Genomic DNA, 17252 nt, shown 5'->3' on the forward strand with positions numbered 1-17252 from the left:
TTCTTCATATAGTTCTTACACATATTTTTTAGACTTATATCTAAATATTTCATTTTTGGGATGTGTTAATGTAAATAGTATTGTGTTTTTCATTTCAGATCCACTTGTTCATTGTTGATATGTAGGAAATCAATTGACTTCTATATCTTAACTGTGTACCCTGAAATCTTGCTATAATTGTTTATTAGTTCCTGAAGGTTTTTTTGTTGACTCATTTGGATTTTCTGTGTAGACAATCATGTCATCTGCGAACAAAGACAGTAGTATGTCTTTCTTCCCACCCTATATACATTTGTTTTCTTTTCTTATTTTATTGCATTAGCAAGGACTTCCAGTATGATGTTGAAAAGCAGTGGTGAGAGGGGACATCCTTGCTTTGTACCGGATCTTAGTAGGAAGGCTTCAAGTTTTTTACAATTAAGAATGATGTTTAGCTGTAGGTTTTTGACAGATAGTCTTTATCAAGTTGAGAAATTGTCCTTTCCATTACTAGTTTACTGAGTTTTTATCATAAATGAGTGATGGATTTTGTCAAATGTTTTTTTCTTACCTATTGATATGATCGTGTGATTTTTCTTTTTTTGTCCTTTGATGTGATGTTTTACATTAATTAATTTTGGGGGACACCTGGGTGGCTCAGTCATTAAGCATCTGCCTTCAGCTCAGGTTCATGATTCCGGGGTCCTGGGATTGAGCCCCACATCGGGCTCCCGTTGGGCAGGGAAGCCTGCTTCTCCATTTCCCACTCCCCCTGCCTGTATTCCCTCTTTTGCTGTGTCTCTCTCTGTCAAATAAGTAAATAAAATATTTTTTAAAATATTTGATTTTTGAATGTTAAACCTACAATGCATACCTAGAATAAAACCTACCTGATTGTATATAATTTTTAAATACTTTTTTGGATTCAATTCACTAATATTTTGTTGAGGATTTTTGCATATATGTTCATGAGCTATATTGATCTCAGTTTTTCTTTTCCTGTAATTTCTTTGTCTGTTTTTGTATTGGGTAATACTGGCCTTGTAGAATGAGTTAGGAAGTATTCCCTCTACTTCTGTCCTCTGAAATAAATGATTATAGAGGATTAGTGGAATTTCTTCCTAAAATATTTGGTAGAATTAACCAGTGAATCCAGTTGTACAAAATTTTCACGGTATAATCTTTAGTTCCGAGCCAAAGGTAGAATGGGGGAAAATCACTAAAATAAATTTCCAGTTCAGAGATTCAGTAGCTTTTGGATGTCAGGAATCTCTAATATTTATAAAAAAGAAAACACTGGAGATATGTATAAACAATCATGTAAAGCAGTTATTATACACCTTTTATCTATCTCTTGCCATTTCTCAACTTTGAAAACGTATTCCAGGAATAAACTAGTGAATACATTCAACATCATCCTTTTCTTAACTGAATATCGCATAAACTGTGAGGGAAGTGAATGTGCCCCATTTAAATCATTCTACCAGAGTCTAGAAGTATAAAGCAGATTAAGAAGGATGGTTGAAGTAGCCAAATAAACAAATTACTTAAACCTCCCTTGATATTTTCATTTCCCTGATGCAAACTCTAGTCATTAACCCAATGGGAATTGATTGATAGCTAGTACTAAATTGTGAATTACTCATCTGTAAATTGGATATTCATTTCATCAGTAAATTTGTATACTAATTTATCTAAATTCACAATCACAAATGCCTTATCTAGAAATCTTCTGTGCAAGTTACTGTAATTAGAAGTACAACATATGATCACATAATTCAAACATCTAAGAGTTATAACCTTTTTTTTAATTTTCCCCACCACAACCAGCTACTACATATTTCTAAAAATTTTCCTTCTTTAGCATGTCCACTATCACTTTTTTTTCTCTTTAGTCCTTTTTTTTAAAAATAGGCTTCCATCTTTCACCTGAATGATTGCCCTTGTTGAATTAAATATTCCTGTTTTCAATATCATTTCCACCATGACACTGTAAAATATAAATTTCTTATATTACTACTATAAATTGTTATTATGCCTCTTTTGTACTAAGTGCCAGAAAACAAATGGTTGCTTTCTACTGTTCGAAGAAAGATCCTTAGCTTCTAAAATTTATCCTTTCTTGCACTGATAGGCATTTGGTTGGTTTCTAAGTTTATATTATTACAAATACTTTTAACATGAATACCTTTAAATACTTTTGTGTGTGTGATTATGAACATCTCTATTAAATTTACATAAATATGGGATAAGTGGGTCAGAGACTGTACATATTCAACTTTTCAAGATAATGCTCAATTTTTCAAGATAATGACTAATTTTTCCCAATATTTCTAGAAATTCCTACTTTCAAATATCAGTCTATTACAACCTCCGATTATCTTTTATTTGCTAGTTTTTGGTACTATGAAGCTAAATTTCACCAACATAGTGAATGCAAAATTGTGTTTATTATAATAATATTTTTCATTTCCCCTGTGACAGTTAAGGCTGAACATTTTAATACATTTTTTATTTTTTTAAGACTTTATTTATTAGAGAGAGAGAGAGAGATCATGACTGGGAGCAAGGGGGTACAGAGGGAGAAGGAGAAGCAGACTCCCTGTTGAGCAGAGAGCCCAAAGCTGGGCTTGATTCTAGGACTGTGAGATCATGACCTCATCTGAAGGCAGACCTTTAACCAACTGAGCCGCCCAGGTGCCCATGTTTTAAAAATGGTAATTTCTGCCTGTATTTAATTTGTATTTTAAAATCTGGGTCTTGTTAGGGTTTCAAAAATCATGTAATTAAAGTAATTGTCATAGTATAACCTCACACCATTTGTTTAATTCCAAAACAGTTCCACAAAATGAATTCATGTCTGCTTTATGTAATTAATTTCTAAACAATTAGGAATAAGACAAGAGTTACATAATGTTTTTATGTTAGCATTTCATGATTTTTTTTTTCTTTATGGGTTTGTATACATATGCAGTGGTATATTTGCCTTTAAAAATCAGGATTTTAAAAGGCTTCCAAGGGTATAATTATGCACTCAATATGTTAAGTAGCCTTGTTTATGTTAGTAGTTTTAGTAGCAGGGTTTTTTCAAGTTAAATAATCATTTTTAAAAGTCATTGATTTGCTTATAAGAATACAAAAATGCAGATTTTTCAGGAATAAATATTAAAAGAATTAAAATTATTTCACTCCACCCAACATAGGTGCTATGATTTCCAAAGAAATCAAGGAAATGGACCACAGGTTCAGTTCATCAACCATGTATCTGGAAAGATTACTGCAACTGATAAAATAGTCTAAAAAATACAGAGAGGAAGATCTAAAAGCTGTAGCCTAGATCTGCAACATGTTACCAAGAATATGCAGAGCAAAAGGCCCAAAAAAGTAGGAGTATTTGAAAGAGTTGTTATTTATATGTTGTTCAAGGTGGTTCTCTCAACTAAGGCAGCATTTTATATGCTGCTCATTCCATTATGAAGTCGTTGAAGCACTGTCTAAACTCGAACAGATTTAGTGCTCTTGGGTGGCTCAGTCAGTTAAGCATCTACCTTCAGCTCAGGTTGTGATCCCAGGGTACTGGGATCAAGTCCCAAATCTGGCTCCCTGCTCATCGGGGAGCCTGCTTCTGTCTCCTCTCTTTGCCCTTGCCCCACTTCCCTGCCCCTCTCTTGCACATGAACACATGCTCGCTCACTCTCTCTCTCTCTCTCTCTCACAAAAATAAATAAATAACAATACTTAAAAAGAAAAAAACAAAAAACCTTGAACAGATTTATGGATATACACTACTTCAGTGTGTGTAATGCTATCAAATCTTACCATTTACTTTAGTTATCTGCACTCACATTAAAAGACAAAAATCACATTGATGTACACTGATGTGAAGTTATATTGTAATACTGCATAATAAAATGCCTCCCTCTAGATTTTTAAACTTCATGACATCAGAGCTGCTATCTGCTTATTTATTATTCTGTTTTCAATGTTTTTCTTTGTAACTCCCACATATTGAAAAACTTAACATACATATATTGAAAGAATAAAAATAAGAATTATTGGGGCGCCTGGGTGGCTCAGTGGGTTGAAGCACCTTCCTTCAGCTCGGGTCATGATCCCAGGGTCCTGGGATCAAGCCCCACATCGGGCTCTCTGCTCAGTGGGGAGTCATCTTCCTCCTCTCTCTCTGTCTCTCTGCCTGCCTCTCTGCCTACTTGTGATCTCTGTCTGTCAAATAAATAAAATCTTTAAAAAAATAAGAATTATTACCTATAACAATATCAGATTACATTTATATATGATAAGAATAAAAATGGAAATATTTTAAAAATAAAATTTATGTAAAGCAACTGTAGTATAAATATAGTCTGATTTTCTTGCTTTAGACTAAACAAAATGGCTTTATTAATGGCATAAGCAATTGTGAGGGAAAATGTGAATGAATATGTATTTACCAGTGGGAAGAGAATATTCTTTAAATATCAATCATACCTGGAAATAATTGGTTCGACTTAGTTTTAAATTATTCATTTTGTAACGCTGGATGTAAGTATGCCTCTATAGGCATTATATCTCAGAGAGAAAGATGCATGTATTCTAGTTTACATCTGATCTTTACTTTTGTTCTTCAAATTAAGTCCTTCCAAGAAAAACTAAATAAAAAGTCTCTTAGGGTTAATGGAATAACCCAAAACACAGACCCAAAGCCATTGCATCTTCAAAGCTATTATTTGCTGAAAACCTGTACTCGTTGCCATGGAAATTATCCTTATAAAATTCCTATGTAGAGATAACTAGTAAGAACAATTTAACCACAAATAGTGTACAATAATGTATAGAAAAAATAAAAATGAATTATGACAAAAATTTAACCAAAGAAGGTATTTTATGTTAATATTTTTTAATCAGTTCACATGATTGTATTATTTTTGCATTAGAAAAAGTTTAGAATAGTGAAATAAGTTTAGAATGATAATTTGTAAGTTCACTAATGTCTTCCAAATTTAGAGACATATAGGAGAAAATGTTCATAACATCACTTATATTTACAGTTTGTTCTAGAGAAATATATACAAATATTTTTAGTTAATAGGCAGTCAAGTTGATTTTCATAACAAAATATGTGTGTAAATTTCAGTAGAGTGATTTATACTATTAAGAAACACTATATACCATAAATTATTTAAGTTTACAGAATTTAACTCTCCCCCTCACCCCCCAGCCCAGCACTCCAGCAAGATAAAAATAATGCTTTTGCTCAAACCCAAGGCTAAAAGGTTAAAAATAGAGTTTGCTGAAGGGAAACCTAGGTATACCCATGTCAGTGATCCTTAAACTTTAGCATGCAAAATAATGACATGGGAGGTTGGTTAAAACCTGATTTCTGGTCTACATCCTCAGAGCTTCTAACTCAGTACCTTGGAGTGAGGTTCAGAAATTTGCATTTATAACAAGATTCCAGGTGGTACTTATGCTGCTCATCCAGGGGCCACACTTAGAGAATCGCTGATCTAGATTCTTCATGAGAAATGTATATGTATATGTCACATCTTGCTTATGCATTCATTCATCTATGGACACTTGAGTTGCTTTAGCTATTGTGAATAATGCTGTTGTGAACATGGGAGTACAAATATCTCTTCAATACCTGCCTGCCTCTTAATTCTTTGAGGTATATACCCCAAAGTGGAATTGTTGGATCATATGGAAATTCTATTTTTAATTTTTTGATAAATTGCCGTACTGTTTTTCCACAATAGCTATACGATTTTACATTCCCACCAGCAGTGCACAAAGGTTTCAATTTATCCACCTTTTGCCATTACTTGTTTTCTGTTTTCTTGATAGGAACAATCCTAATAGATGTGAACTGGTGTCTTACTTTAGTTTTGATTTGCATTTCCTTAATTATTAGTGTTGTTGAAAATCTTTTCATGTGGTTATTGACCATTTGTATACCTTCTTTGGAAACATGTCACTTCAAGTCTTTAATCATGTTTTAACTGGGTGGTTGTTGTTGAGTTTTATGAGTTTTTGATATTCTAGATATTAATCCTTTATCAAATATAAGATTTGAAAGTATTTTCTCCCATTCTGTGGATTTCCTTTTTACTCTGTGGATAGTGTCTTTTGATGCACAGTTTTTAAAAATTTTCATGAAGCTCATTTTTGTTTATAGTGAAGTGCATCTAGTATCATATCCAATAAATCATCATCAAATCCAGTGCTGTGGGGCTTTTATCCTATGTTTCTTCTGAAAGTTGAGTTCTTTATGGGTCTTAAATTTAGGTCTTTAATCCACTTTGAGTTAATTTTTATATGGTAATACTAACATACTTCTTACTTCTTAAAACACAGATAACTAAATTCATGAAAACTGAATTAGTTTCTTTTAAGGATATATTCTTTATTTTTTTTCTGAATGTACACTATTCACATAAAGAATATAGTCCAGTCAGTATTATCTCTTATTACCCCTGTGTAATAATGAAAATAGAGAAAGGACTAAGAGGTATTTCTCCCTATAATACTGTATTAGAATTGTGTGTAGGCTAGGAAGGGATTATAAATCATTTTAAAGTCTTCTTCAATATTGAGATTCATCCGTTTAGAATATTGACCTGCTTGAAGGTCATTGTTAAAACATATGGTTATTGAGCCAGCAACTGCCAGGAATAACAGGATTTCAATAAATAAGTACATTAACTTATGAGAGGAAAACTAATTTTGTAGTACACAAATAGATTTGTGTAAAAGAGTAGAGATGTTTAGGAGAAGAACACTAGATATACAGACTGGCCCAATGGGTGGATGTCCAAATGGATTGAAACATTTAAAAGAACTAAGAAATTTGCCCTACTTTTCAAAGTTAGTTGTGACTCCCATTCTGAAGAACATGAACAGCTTAATGGGTATTAAGAATAAGGAGTTTAATTGGTATTAAGATTAAGAATAATCTTAGCAGATTTCATCTTTCTCATGATGAGTAAAAATACATGAAGAAAATTGTCACATAAAATACAAGATTGTCATATAATTAAAAAAGAAGGCTTAGCAAGAGTTCGGTGAAGGGTCCAGAAAGACTGGTCTTTCTAAACTTTGTTCAAACTTCTACTTAAAACATTTAATTGGTTCCCATTGCTCTTCAGGTAAAGATCGAAATTTTTAATACATTTCTATCCCCAACTCAGCTCGATTATCTACTTCTAAAATATTGTTACTCATTAGTTTCACTCGTTTTCCAGTTTTATTCATGTAATCTTTTATTTTTTACTGTTCTAAACCCACTCCTGAATAAGGCATTTGTACAAAGTATGTGAAAAGGAACCTCATATGACTATCTCCCTTAATTAACTTGGCTGATTTTCAGCTCAAGTGCCATTTTATCAAATAAAAACCTTGCTTTATTTATCAGATTGCATTAATTTACATCATACTATCTCACATTTTTCTGGTTCTCCTCTTCAACATTTATCAGAGTAGGAAGTTATATATTCATATGACTATTGAATTACTGCCTTCTTCCATTATCTTCAGGTTTTGTGAGGGTAGGGACTGTGTCTGAATTTCTCAGTGTAATTCCAGCCCTTAACGTACTAAATAGTACATGTTAGAGTTTTATAAATAATTGCTGAGTAAACAAGTGAATCTCAAAAATATTTAAAGTAGCTTTCATCTTCCTAATAGTTCTCCCCTCATTTTATTCTAATGCCCCTTTCCAATAATACTCACAAAAGAGACATTATATTTTGTGGTTGTACTTTAGAATGTTATTCATATTAACTCGTAGATGAAGGATATTCCTGGAAGTTGGATAACATTATGTAACTGAGTGAACAGTGTGTAAACTATTAAGAATATTAAATGATAGTTTGTACTGACATAAAAAAAGGATAAATGAAAGGAAAGCTGGGTTAATTATCTATTTTCAGAGAATAGGAATTCTAACACACCAAAACAAATTTCACTTAAGATAGAAATATTAGACAGCTAACTCTTCTATTTCCAATGCAATGATGGGCTGAGGAGAAAAAAGAAAATGAATCTCCTATACTCACTCATCATTAGGTTTGTAGTTTTTAAAACATGATGCAAATTATATAAAGCATCCGAAATATTTACATGATTTATTATGCTTCTTTGGATTAACTTGAAATCAATTCTCTAGTTATTGGTACAAAAGCTCGTAAGAGCTACTGAGAAGATTCAAATAGGAAATAGTCATTTGCCAAATCCTCTGATACCAAGAGTCATGAACATAATTATGTGCCTGGTTTTCATCTCTCATCTAACCCCCAGTGAACATTTACTTTGAAGGAACCAGTAATAAATTCAAAGAAAGGACAGAATCCATAGGGTGAGAATAAAAGATCAACATCTGGCTGTAAGTCTTCTCATATGCGTATATCCAAGCAATTACACAGACTGAGCAACTGAGAATTGAGTTTACAATCTCATTGCAAATTTTTAAAGAACTCCATACTTCAGTCCTTTCATTTTTGTGTGACTTAATCTATGTTCATGTTTGAACCTGTCCTCTGAATTCTTCAGAGCTGATTTATTTTTCTAATGTCATATGTGCCTCAGGCAGCATCCAGCTATCAGGTCTCTGCACACCTAGGAGCTAATTGGTGGAACTGCTTTCCATAAAATATTCATAACAGGAACTATTTTTAATTTCAAAACTATTTCTCTTTTCATTTTTATCTCAAATATTGCCACTGAAATTTTATGTGATATCTCTACTTACAGACAAACCCAAAAGGTATTGCAAGTTATGAACTTAACTTAGAGAAAAGATGGTGTGACTTCACAGTCAGTGGCTCACTGTTCTGTATTGCAGCTTGGCTTTATTGAAAGTCGACAGGAACCACTAATCACAGAAGACACTATAAGAACTTATACATCAAAGCACTTTGATGTTTTTAAGTAAAATATGTTTTATTTTCTGTAAGCCCTTTGGTCTTGAAAAAAGAAAAAGAAAACAAAATTTAATACTGCTATACACAAAACTAGCTTGTTTATTTTCTTTTATTTTGTTTTATTTGTATTTTTAAGTAATTCTATAATTTTATATTTCTAGAAAATCATTCCATAAAGATAACATGGAATTTCAGGGGTCCCGAGGTTCACTATAAATAATTTCTTTCATTTGAAAGCTCATACCACATTCCTAGCTCCAACAGAATTTACTTAACATTTTAATGCTCAATTATTTTATCAACAAAGTTAAAATAATAATACTAATATCATAGTATGAATAGGATGATTACATTGGGTAATATATTTAAAATTCCTTGAAAAATTAAAGTTTCGATGAATACTAACAGTTCTGGGTTTTTTTTTTTTTAAGATTTTTATTTATTTGACAGGCAGAGATCACAAGTAGGCAGAGAGGCAGGCAGAGAGAGAGAGAGGAGGAAAGGCTCCCTGCTGAGCAGAGAGCCTGATGTGGGGCTCCATCCCAGGATCCTTGATTCCAGGACCCTGGGATCATGACCTGAGCCGAAGGCAGAGGCTTTAATCCACTGAGCCACCCAGGCGCCCCAGAATACTAACAGTTTTATCTTTAGTTGTTTGTTTTTAATGAATGTAATGGTTTTGTGTGAGTCTGTACCAATATGACTTTACTGCAAGAAAGAATCGTATTATGAAAGATTTGTTCAAGTTTTAGTGTTCACTGCTCTCTTTAAAAGTAAAAATGATTAATGATATTTAATATACATGTATTCCATACATTTAGTGTCCTAAATATTACTTAAAGACTTCTGAGGTAGAAAAATGATAAAGCATGCTGTCTTAATGAAAGTAGAATCCTATTTTCAAAGAAAGTAAATAAATAAGGAGAATAAATATAAGTATGGTGAAGTATAACTTGTAAAACTGAGTGATAATATTGTTCCTAATAGGCAGCTATTTAAGTATTGAAAGTGGATGTTTTATGCCACACTAATAATAATATCAACTAATAATGTTTTCTGGATGCTTTCATGCTGTTACTTATTGCATCTTATATAAAGGAACATATGAACCATAAACAGATTTACTGAATTACGCTGTCTCCAAAGAGATTATGGAACACAAATTAAATATACCAATTCTCCATAAACCTGATTCAACTGAACTAAAGATCTTTAACTTGTGGTATTATTGATAGACTAATAATGAGAGTCATCAGTTTGTCTTTAGATATACAAATTTCACAATTGGAATGGGCGTGTTATTGATAATAATACTGTGTTTATATTCTGTCATCTTTAACAATATTGCAGTGTAGATGATTTCTTATATATGATGTTGGCACATGTTAAAATTTGAGGTTTATTGCTTTAAATGTGCAATATATTAATGTATTTTGTATTTACTCATTTATTTAACCTCTTGGAGATCTTAATTCTTCTTATACCTCGTTCAGTCTATGTGAAATCATTTTTCTTCAGCCTGAAGAATTTCTTGTCCATTTTGGTAATGTTACTCTACTGGTGACTAATTATTTTATGGGTGTGTGTGTGTGTGTGTGTGTGCATGTGTGGTGGGGAGGAGAGAGAGAAGGAAAGAGAATAAATATATTTATTTTGCCTTTAATTTTGAGTGATCTTTTTATCTGGATATAAAATTCTATTGAAGGTTTGATAATGGGGTGGGGTGACCAGAGGGTGAGGTTCAATCCAGTTCCTAAATTGAATGCTTTAGATGAGAAAGCAGTCAGTGAGTATGCTTAGTTTACAGGTTTAAACACTTGATGATTTGGATCATTTTATTCCTACAGATATGATTTTTAATTGAGACTATCTTAATCCATTGTGTTGTTCTAAATTAATATGGAGAAGAGTGTGAGGATATCCAAAATCTATAAAATGTAGACAACTGAAGTATTTACTAAACCAAGTGAAGGGAATAAAAATAAAACCAAGGAATTCTGAAATTCTTTTCATTGATGGAAGAAAAACTGAACTCTTCATATCAAAATGACTCTTCAAGATCTAGAATAATTAATACAAATTTATTCATATCATCATTACAAAACAAAACAAAGTATTAAAGCATATTAAGTTTTCTAAAATAAAAAAAATCAAATTGACTTTATACCCATTTGCAATGCAAAATAAAAGCAGGTAGTGAAGCAAAAGCTGAAGAAATTATAGGAGAAAAAAACTGTGACATTAGCATTCTCTACCATGAAATTATTATTTACTGCAAGAGCAACTGGAAATATATCCATTCAGTTGGCCAAAATGACATTACATAATTATTATTTTGCCCTTATCTTGAGATTCTATTCTGTTATGATATGCTGACTGATACTTCAAGCAGAATTTTTCACCTAGAATATCCCTTGTAACAACGCATGGCAATGGACATGGAAATGCAGTGCTCAGATCTTCTTTTAAAGAACTTATTATGCTAGCAGCCTTCCGCTTTGAGCTCCACCAGGATATACTTGTCTGCAGAGACTCATATATTAAGATTGTGTTAACCTGAGCAGCTCACATCCAATAAATAATTGAAGTGGGAACACAACGGCCTTGCTATTTTGCCCCAATGTGGGACTTCGGTGATGAGCTATATATGCTCCAGATCTCCCCTATATCAAGGCTTTGTTGAGCCTGCATCACAGTTCTTTTTCCTTTGCCTGATACTGTTTCTTCATCATAAATATTATGTATCCAAATTCCCATTTTAGTATTTACTTCTGAGAATCATAGCATGTGGAACATAGGACCCACTGTGACGTTACAGAAACCAGAATACAGAAAGGAAGGGACCTTGTAGCCATGCATGCTTGTTATTACAATTTTCCACGCATTCTACTTACCTGAAAAAGAAATGAGGCAATATTTTATCTATTTACATTATCATAAAACTTGGTTATGAATTTCTTAAAGAACAAACAACCTATGTTGATTTACTACTACCATATAAAATGAAATATGCAACATTATTAAATGCTGGTAATTGAAATAGTCAACCTGTTATTCAGATGTGTATTAAATTAAAGAAAGATATTTGAATAATAAAAAGTGAAAAGAGTAAGAAAAGCAGAATCTAAATACCACTTGCTTTTAATACACATTGAATCAAGAGATACAGTTTTTTCAAGGAAGAATAAAAAAAAAATTCTAGAACTGGTAATGAGATCTTACATTTTTAACTGATCTATGGGAAGTGGCTAGAGCATGAGGACCACAGCACTGGAGACGTCACAGACCTGGGACCTGGAACGCCCAGAGGTGGTGAATAATAGCTCTTCTGGTCTGCAATAAAAATTGGCCTCCAAGAACACTACATTGCAAAAAAAAAAAAAAGAAGAAAGAAAGAAACAATGAAAAGAGTTAAAAATAGAAGAGGGAGAGTCTGTAGTGGTAACAGTACTAGGCTGTCATGTAGTGAATGAGAAGATGGAGTATTTCCTAAAGTGGAAGGGATTTATAGATGCTGACAATACTTGGGAACCTGAAGAAAATTTAGATTATCCAGAGTTAATTGAAGCATTTCTTTTCATTCCTTTTTTTTTTCTTTTTAAGATTTATTTATTTGAGAGAGATAGAAAGAGCACAAGCAGGAGGGCAGAGGAAAAGAGAGAGAGATTTTCAAAGAAGACTCCATACTGAGCTTGGAACCTGTGGAGGGGCTCATTCTCACCACCCTGTGACCAGCACCTGAGCTGAAACCAAGAGTCACACATTCAACCTACTACTGTGCCACCTAGGCACCCCAAAACATTTCTTAATTCTCAAAAAGCTGGTAAAGAAAAAGATGGCACAAAAAGACAGTCTTTATCTGACAGTGAATCTGATGATAGCAAATCAAAGAAGAAAAGAGATGCTGCTGATAAACCAAGAGGCTTTGTTAGAGGTCTTGATCCTAAATGAGCAATTGGTGCCATAGACAGCAGCAGAGAATCAATGTGTCTCATGAAAATGAAAAGATTCGGGTGAGGTAGACTTGGTGCTGGTAAAAGAAGCAAATATGAAGTCTCCTCAAATTGTAATTGCCTTTTATGAAGAGAGACTAACTTGGCACTCTTGTTCGGATGAAGCTCAATAATTGTTTGCATTGCTTTTTTGTATGTATTTATATTTATATGTAAATATACATATATATGTAAATCTGGGTCTTAGTTTTTTTTCTTTATTAGTATGAAGAAATAACATTCTAATGAAAATCATGTTTGATCTGTTTGTTTTGAAGTAGTATTGGGGAGTTTTGTGGTCTTCTGCATATATAATACTGGTTACTTTGAACAAATAAAAGCTTTCTGTAGTTGCTTCCCTTATCAGAAAAGAATATTTGAGACCATGGCATTTTACTCTTCTGCATTAGAGAACACCTTTTCTAAATGTTTGGGGGAAATCTTCATAGTTGCTACTCAGTCAGAATTTGTTTAACTCCTATATGCCTAAGGACTATTTTGTGTTTTTTATTTATTTGGGTTTTTGTGTGTATACATGAAAATACATGTATAAATTCTTTTCTTTCCTTTTTTTTTTTTAAACATTCACCAAAACAAAAACAGCATTTTATAACATGAATAAATCTATGATTCTGGGATGTCATCATTTTCAGCAGTCTAAGAATTGAATCATGTAACATTAAATCAAAATTTTTCCTGAAGCCTTAAGTTTTCAAATTTTGTAATTAACTGGACAATTTAAATTGGAAAATTTAAAACAGCCATATCAGAATCTGTATCCATTATCTACAGTCATTTATTTTTTTTTAAGATTTCATTTATTTTATTTTAGAGAGAGAATGAGAGTGCAGACAGGGATAGGGGCATAGGGAGAGGGAGAGAATCACAAACCAACTCTGTGCTGAGTGCAGAGCCCCATACAGGACCAGTGCCATGACCCTGAGATCATAATCTGAGCCAAAACTGAGTCAGATGCTTAACTAACTGAGCTACCCAGGTGCCACCATATCTACAGTCATTTTAAATGCAAGATCCCTGAAAAAAATTTTATCCCTGCCAACTCCTTCCCACCCAAATGAGAAAACCAGATAAGTCCTGGTGTGTTTTAATTAGGTAAGCAAAACTTAGTTAAATGGGCATTTTAAGGTTCCTTCTAGTGAACCATTCCCTTACAAGAAGTTGAAAAATCCCTGTTGCTATGTCGACTAAAAGGTCATTTTCATGGAATGTCTAAGATTTCGTTCAGGCGAACCTAATCATAATCAGATGGTTAGAGATACTGACAGTTTGGGACCTGCTGGAATGAACGGGTGAACAAACTTCTGTAATCTTCTGCATGTTTTTCTTTAACCCAACTCATTCCTTATATGTAGGCTCAGTCTTGTCAGTATTTGAGTTACTGGTTCAGCAGAAACCAAAAAATAGGCCTGCCTAACACATGATGCATCCTTCAGCACATTAAAGACAAAGAGATTCAACCACAGGCCAACAGAAAACTGAAGGGGAAGCACAAATGACAATATATATATATTAAAAGATGCTCAATTTTATTAGTAATTAGGAAAATTACTTAATTGTAAATATTAAACCATGGAAACAGCAAGTATTAACAAAAGCATGCATCAGTGGGAATGTTGTAGTCTGGTGATGTGAAAAGAAATTGACACATCTCTTTGGGAAGAAATTGACATTATCTTGTACATTGGGCCCGTGCTTACTCCATGATGCTAAGATCAACCTTTTTGGCATGTAGACTAAATAAATCCATGTATATTTGTTACAGGAGACATGTAAAATCATGCCATGGAAATAATATATGTAATTACAGTTGTGTAAGGAACTCAGATGCTCATCAGTCAGCAAAAGTATGAACACTTAGGGAATATTTGTACCATACCTAACAGCTGTGAAAATAGATGACAATTATATGCATAAGCAAGGATAATTCTGACAAACATAACATAGGATGAAAAAAAATGAAAACCACAGAAGAATACACACTGTTTTATTCAATTAATATACTGTTCAAAAAATGTACTAAATTAAACAGGTTATGTTTAGGGATCTATCCATTTGTGATGAACTATAAATGGAATTTAGGAAGAGATAAACAGAACATTAAGGTTATTTCACGTGTTAAATGGGGTAATGCAATAAAGAAGGAGGCCACAGAGGGCTCTACATTTACTAGCTATGTATGCTTCTTAAGCTGGGTGGATTGTTCATAAGAGGACATTTTATAGTTTATACATAATTTATTTTGTCAGCTCCAAAACAAATTTTACAACATAGAACCCTAGATTTCTAAAGAGAAGATAAGATATTTGTAACAGGAAATTGTAGATCATTTGGAAAAAAAAAATAGGTGGCATCTGACCATGGGATGTCATGTGACCATGTTCTTATGAGTTAGGTTATTGTATACCTCTGAGGTCATAAGGTTGAAAAGTCCCAAAAACAGTGCATCATGAGATATGAAGGTATGAAGTGATATATCCAAAATTAGACATGAATGTATCCAGGGGACAAAAATAAACTGCATGAACATGTGTCAATTTCAACATCATCATTTGATTTCATCATTTGATTTCCACATCAAATTCCACCCATTTCCACAGTGATTCACTTGTGCTTCTCCCTAAGTTTTTATTCCTGGTCACATGAGGGGTTGTTTAAGACCAACATATGTAAGAGAAAAGGTGCCAAACTTCTTTCACAGAAGGGTCAACTATGTGTGTGGGTCCAAGCTGAAGGCACACTTCTGTACTACATACAGCTCCACACCAAAGTTTCTGAAAGGAACATTGTCTATATGAGCAGCACTTCAAACACTTCATTTAGGCATAAACTGAAAAAAGAAATAGCCCAAAGTAGACTCTTCCCGGTGCCAAATAGTTTAGCCAACCAGTTAGCTAGTTGAAAGGGAGATAACTAGTTGGTGCCAACTAGTTAGCCACATTGTTGGAAGGGTGAAAATGGGAAGTTTGGGGAATGAAAATTTGAGGAAGAAGCATGGAGATGCAGATACATAAACATTTTGGATCTAAATTGTAAAAATCTTTATATTACATATTTGTGTCACCAAGAGAAGTTCCATTTTCTTTTTTCCTAAAATAACTATTTAATACTGTAAATATCCTTTAAATACTGTTTCAACTGTGTCCCATAAATTATATATTTACTTTATTCTCATTCACTTACATATATTGTTTTTAATTTCCCTTGATAAATTTCATTTGACATTAGGGATATTTAAAAGTGGGTTGTTTAATTTCCATATATTTGGAAATCTTCCAGCTATCTTTCTCTTACTGATTTCTACATTGATGCCATTATGGTCTGAGAAGATATTTTATAAGATTTCTATTCTTTTAAATTTTATGATTTGTTTTGTAGCTCAAAATATTGTCTCTTTTGGAAGAATAGATTTGTGTACTTGAAAAAGGTATGTGCTCTGCTTTTGTTGAAAACAGTGTTCTGTAAATGTTTATTAGATCTAGTTGGTTGATAGTCTTCTACATTTTTATTAATTTGCTGTATATTGTCTATGTGTTGTTGAGAGGTGTGGATTTTTTTAGCTCTAATTGTGGATATATTTTGGTTTATCAGTTTTTGTCCCATATATTTTGGAGCGTTATTGTTAGTAACATACACATTTAGGATTGTTGTGTCTTCTTAGGATTATTAACCTATTTTTCATTACATAATGAAATGGGACATCACATAATATACTACTTTATTCTTAATACTGTGCCTGTTCAGAAGTCCATTAGTCAGATGTTACTATAACTACTCCAGTTTTCTTTTGGTTATTGGTTGCTTGGTATAGTTTAATCCATATTTTTATTTAACCTGTGTCTTTATATTTAAAGTGAATTTACCATACACACCGTACTCATGTATTTCTTTTACATTCTGTTTGACTGGGTCTGTCCTTTCATTGGTGAGTTTAGATCATTTATATTTTAAGTGATTATAAATGTATTAAAATCTACTCTCTTTCTAGATATTTTCTATTCCATTTTTTCTTTGTTTCTTTTTTCTTCCTCTTCTGTCTTCTCTTGTATGAAGGATTTTTTATGATACTTAATCTTCTCTATTGAGTTATTATTTTTATCTTTTTTAAGAAGTGTTTTTAGTGATTACAAGGGTTTAAAATACACATCTTTAAGTTACCAAGGTCCAAATTGAAATGATATTATCCCATTTTACATAGAGAGTAGTAACTTTACAACATTGTATTCCTAATTACTCCCCTCATCCTTCATGCTATTGTTCTCATTGTGTCTAATGTATATGACATTTATATTTAATATATAATATACATGTATGTGTAATATATACAGTATACATTGTTATTATG

The 17252-nt window shown here is 32.6% G+C and overlaps 1 pseudogene; it reads left to right on the plus strand.

Moving 5' to 3' along the window:
• Positions 1–13023, plus strand: part of LOC116873463 — an 85963-nt pseudogene extending 72940 nt beyond the window's left edge.
• The last annotated feature ends 4229 nt before the right edge of the window (positions 13024–17252 follow it).

This window comes from Lontra canadensis, unplaced genomic scaffold (genome assembly GCF_010015895.1).
Source record: "Lontra canadensis isolate GAN:19392208 unplaced genomic scaffold, GSC_riverotter_1.0 scaffold33, whole genome shotgun sequence".
Taxonomy (NCBI): domain Eukaryota; kingdom Metazoa; phylum Chordata; class Mammalia; order Carnivora; family Mustelidae; genus Lontra; species Lontra canadensis.